Below are 6,000 nucleotides of genomic sequence, written 5' to 3'. Positions count from 1 at the left end.
AGCAATAGGATTTTGTATTATTTCTGCAAGATACCTGGATATCCTTTCCTTTAATATGACCACAAAACTACACCCATAATCTTCAATAATCTATATGCTTTGATGACTAGAACTACTAGAAAAATACATTTAGGTAGTAAACTTAAATTTTCCATGTCTAATTCAAATTACTTTGAGCATCAGGCTTCTGTAAGATTAGGATAAATTACCTACCTTGCTTTAAGTGACCCTGGCAATAATTATTCCAACCTCAAAAAATCCATTATCAGCTTTTAATCCATGTTGAAGATAAAGAGCATATAACTGAATGTTGTGCTAAGACATTTTGTACAATCTTTTTGTTTGGACCTCTGCAGAGCTTGCTGGTGATAGCTTGTTTGTTTGTTTGTTTGTTTGTTTTTGTACTATTGTATTGTACTAATGCATTTAAGAACGACACTTTTATTTCTTGTACAGTATATGAACTTATTTGAAGATTCTTTCCCTCTGCATTTCTGTAAAGCACAGTTAAAGCTATATGTAAGCTAAGAAGACTTTCTTAGCTTACAGACACAGAAGACTTTCTGTGTCTGGTGGTGTCAAAAGATGAGCAGAGAATTTTATGGAAGGCTGAAGGGGTGCCACAACTCCTGCTTCTAATGTAATTCAGCACAGAGTGTTTTGTTATTATGATATTTAACTGCAATTAGTAGTATATGCTTCAGTAGTCTATATTATCAATATTGTTTCGTATAGAGTATCTATAAGATTATATAGTCTGCTGTTTACATGTTATGTTGATAACAAAAGCAATGAGACAAGGACTGAGATCTTTGTATTTATTTAGTTACTATCCTGAAAGTCTCCTCCTTCACACTGAGGAAAATTTTCTGTCACATCTTTTGGCTGTGTTTGACATTTAAACATTGGAAAGAAATTGGTTGCATTGAGAGCAGAGTGAGAACATTTGGGGATGATATTGACACATACAGAAGTCATGGCCACTTGCATTTCTTCTTTTTCTATGACATCTGGTATTTTCATTTTATAGGCTTTTTTGCCTCTCTTCTGAGGGAGGTACAGTTTGATTTGTAGAGGTGCCCACTATCTTCTGATCGACTGCAGCATGCAATATCCTATCCACAGTCAGGCAGTGCAGGGGGAAGCATGGGGAATAAGGGCAGGAGAAGATTTGGGACATGCAGTTCTCAGTGCATTAACACTGCTTGAGAAACTATTAGTAACTGAGCATGAGGCGGATTTGGCTTCAATTCAGTTGCAAATGCCTGTCAACAATAAGAACTAAGCCACCTCTCTGCACCTTGCTTGGCACAAGTAGAACATTTCTGTGAGCTGGCACTGCAGGTCTCGCAATGCCCCCCCGTGCAAATGGAACTGTTGTCCCTGACTCTGGTCATTTCTGTGCTGACATGCTGTTACAGAAAGGAAACGATGACCAAAAAATGATTTCTTTTCCCTTCTTTTCTTCTGGCTAGTGGGCCGACAAATCAATTATTCCCACAGCTCTAATTACAGTTCACAGAATGTATATTTTTCAGAAAATAAAGTTCTTGCCTCAGCCATCAGTTCCCTTTGGGCTTAGCCTTTCAAAGTGAAATTGCAGTTGTTTGTTCTCTCAAAGCTTTCAAGTTGTTCACCAAAGTATGAAATGACTGGAAAGCAGTAATGAATAAAGGAGCCTTCTGGCTTTTACTCAGTCCACTGACATAAAGAAATTTTGGTTCCTGTGTAATTGCTGTACATAATTACAAAAATGAGGTTTCACTTCTTTGTTGGGTTGCTCAGCTTTAGAGCTCATTTCCCGGATGCAGCCATACAGCAGGCTGGATGCTGTGCTTGGTAGAACAGGGATGCTGCTGGAATATCTTGTTTTCCAAAGCAGAGAGGAAATCTAGCTCTTTGGTGCCTGTGTTGCGAGATAAGCCTGTCCTTGGCATGAGGCACAACCCAGTTGGAGCATTACTTGCAGCAGGGCTGTCAGCAGGGCAGAGGGCCCCTGAACTTGTTTCCTGGGCTGAGCTATGAGGAGGTGGCAGGAGAAAGCACCATGGTGAATCTTTACCGCACAGAGACTCCAGGGTCTGTTGTGGGCAGGAGAGGCAGCCATGGTGCAAGCAACGCTGGAGTGCACCGTGGCTGTTTCTGTTAATAGCCCCCTTTTCCAGTCTTCTTGGTTAAAAGTTTCTAGAACGCTGTCACAAATAATTAGGATTCAAAAGTTGATAGTGGCTTCCACTTAATTAGTTCTGTAAATGCTTTTTAAAGAGATGACTGATGGGATATTTTCCAAACACAAAGAGGAGCGAGGAAGAGCGTCCCTAACCTGGAGTGGAGCCTTGCTGCAGGCCTCACCTGTGTGGGGCTGCAGCCCAGAGCAGCAGCAGCGGCTGGGGGCTGGAGGAGGTGTCCAAGGCCACGGTCAGGGCCTGGCCACGAGGGAGTTCCCTGTTGCTCCTGGAAGTGTTCGTCCGTTAAAGTACATCCCAGTGTATCTGGTGGTATACCCAAAACTCAGCTGTGTGTGTGGAAGGGTAGGCTGAGCCTTAATTACTGTTGCTACTTAAACAAGTCAAACGTCACTACAATTACATGTGGAGAGAAGGGTGGGAATTCATTGTCCACCACACAGCTGATTTTGTATACAGCATTTGTACTAACAAAGGATTCATATTTTCTATCACATATGCTTCTCAAGATAAATTTTATTTATTTATTTATTTATTAAGAATGTGGATATCTCACTGTATAGTTTCTGTACCTGTAACTATCTTTCTACTGTTTCTGTGGTGTGTGTGTGTTTGTGTGCTCTAATGAAGAAGCATCAGTTTAGAAAGCACTCTTATTATTTCATAACTTTTCTTCTGCCATGTTTTTGAGGTAATTGTAATATAACTAGCTACCTAGCAATCATTAATTTCAATGACTCTGGGATGTTGCGATCTTCTCCATCTTTTTCTTATAGGTAAATACAGACAGATGTTACAATAACCTTTCTATATTTATGAGCAGTCCTGCCAATACCCTCAAAATCAGAGTTGGCTGATCTAAGTTAGCAACATCTCTTAATGACTTTGTAAAATGCAATAAAATTTGTGCTGAGTACTGAAAAATAAAGGTAATCATCACAGGTATTTCAAATTGATTTAGATAAGAGAGAGTAAGTTTGAAAATGCACAAAGGAATTTAGCAACATGGGTATGCAGTATTATTAAGAAAATAACTGTCATTGTATATGCACAGGTAAATGCCAGTGCAATTCTTTTTCTAAAAAGACATGTGAAAATAAAAGCTTTTATAAATGTTCTTTGGCTGCTGTACCATTTTCCCGCTAAGTAGTTTTTTGATTAGATTTATTGAGTTAGATATTGGGACTGTAGTTTATTTAAGTAACCCTGCTGATCTAATATATTTGCATTTCTCCATTCTCCCTATTTGACTATCTCAGGCAACCTCATGGGCATTAATAAATTAAACTCCATAACCCTGAAACTGTTAACAAGGGATTAGTATTCCTGTTTTATTACTGTAGGCTGAAATTAGAGCAAGGAGAGGAAGTGTGTGTTGCAGTTGGTAATCAAACATTTATTGTGTTTCTGGAAGGTATTTGCAGACTTTGATGAGAGTGCTGAACAAATATAGATACAGTAGAGTGGGGAAATTTAGTGGCTTAATAATGACTGAACATTAAGAGAGTGACAGAACCAGGGATAGAATTTAGAAATTCTGACTCAGGTTGGCTGTGTTTAAACTTTTTGTTGGTTTGGGACATTATTCTTATTAGTAAATCAGGTGTTAATATCTGGGTAGCAACGTGCAACCAAGGAATTCTCTTTTTGATTAAAATCCATTAAGAAAGATTGTTGGGAAGATGTAGAAACAAATCTTCTCTGACAGCCTTTTAGTACTGAATTCTTGAATGCATATGTAAAAAGAAAATGAGATTATGACTTCCCATGGAAATTGTTTGGATCCCTAAGTGATATGGATATATGTTATCTTAAATTCTGTGGTACTATATGTGTTAATGTCATTAATACCCCTCCTCTGTATGTACTGACATTTTTGTACAGTTCTGGTGTAGTATCGTCTTGCAGGTAATTTGTAACCAGAACCTTGGGTAAATAAATGGGCTGTTTTTTTCTGATAACAGATGCTCAGTTGTGTTGAGTTATTAGCACTGACCTGCCTTATGCTATGGAAATCCTCAACTCTGTTTATGCACAGTGAAGTATAACTCCCTTATCTGACTAGTGCAGATTTAGCCAGGAGAATAATGATACGCTTCTGTAAAATAGCCTTTTTTTCTTTCCTTTTAGAAAGGTCTGTCTTTTGATATTTAGAAGTCTCATTTTATTAATGTTTATGCCCACAGTCTATTTCGTGCGCTACATAGGTGAGGAGGGTTGAGAAGACACACAGGTATGGTTACCATATATTCATGGGACAGGTCCACTGGAATTCATGTTGCTGCATCCATTACAAAACCTAGGAATCTGATTGAGAAAGACATGGCTTAGTATGCAGATAAACCTTGCAACCATATGCAAAGAGCTCCTGTGTTCACAGAGAACGTCACTCAGAATGTCCCATCCATTTTAACAGCAGGACTACAGTCTGTCTGCAGCCTGGCTAACATCAGGAAGGGTTCAGGACTGTCACAGAAGGTCATTTCCTTGGTAATAAATGAATACATTGGGTCATCCAGGCAGACAAGCCTCAGTACCGGAGGCTTAGGAAGTCTTCCCTACCAGTCATATAAAATAAATATGGTTTATATTATACAAGGCACTTCTTCCTCCCATGTACACAGTTGCCTTCAGTTGCAGATGCAGAACTATTTACATTAAAAAGAAAATGACAACAACAACCAAATAAAACCCTTAAGTATAAAACTACTAAGGACCTATACTATACACCTATAATTGTGATGGTTGCAAGATACCTGAACTGCTTAGCCGGTTACATAGCATTTATACACCTCTACATCTCTCCAAGTCAGGCCCTTGCTCACTTGGTTGCCCATTCTATTTCTTGTTGCTTGGCAATAGAAATAATTGTCTTTTGCTACCTCACAGAGTGACTACAAGGGAAAATAGATCAAAATGTTGTGCTGTCATTCGTCAGTAGCTTTGCAAGCATTTTGATTGTAGGAATAATTCAGAAGCATAACACCTGCTAGCTGCGCTGCAGTGTTCTTTTTTGGCCTTATTGAGGGTTAAGGCTTTGTAATAATACACCTCAAAAGAGACCGCCACAACTTTTCAACACAGCAAGTGATTCCACTTTCTTGCCAGATCTAGTGCAGAACTGTTGCTGTTCATGCTTACTGATGTGCTGACAAAGAGTCTACTGTACTTTGAAGGCATTCTTATTTTTAGTTTTTCATGGTAGGATATGCTTTTCTTCTTTATAAAAAGCACAGTGTATATACTGATATTCTCCCTGCTTATGTTTGATGAATGATATCACTGGAAAAGTAGTGTTGCTTATGTTAGTTTTTATATGAAATTTGAATGTACATGTGATAATGGCTTCTTTTTTTAAATGCTTTTAATTGATGACAAAACAGAATCCTGTCAACTGTCTTTAAATTGACTTAGTAAAACAAAGCAATGTGGTAAACCTTAATTTAGTGGAAAAATAAGAATAAAATGTATTTGAAAAGGGATAAATCTCTGTGTCACCTAAACAGACATTCCTGAGCTTTTGCCATCTACCTGACTACACAGTAGTTTTTCATGTCTGTTCACAGTAAATACTTGTGTTCTAAAAATAAGCTGTAAGTAAAGATTATCACTGATTTAATATCACATCATTCTTTCTAGTCATGAATCAGATTGGTAAGAGAACCAGTATTTCACTCCAGAAATTCTGTAAGGACGTTCTATGTCAGTCACTTGAAATTTTTCTGTGAATAACATTAATTAATATATAAGGATTTATATGCTTATCAACTTATGATAAGGGTATTTTTTTACAAAAAATGAGAATAAAAAAAAA

Source organism: Netta rufina, assembly GCF_964035555.1.
Source record: "Netta rufina genome assembly, chromosome: 9".
NCBI lineage: Eukaryota > Metazoa > Chordata > Aves > Anseriformes > Anatidae > Netta > Netta rufina.
The sequence above is the reverse complement of the archived record's forward strand: the minus strand, read 5'-3'. Positions refer to the sequence as shown.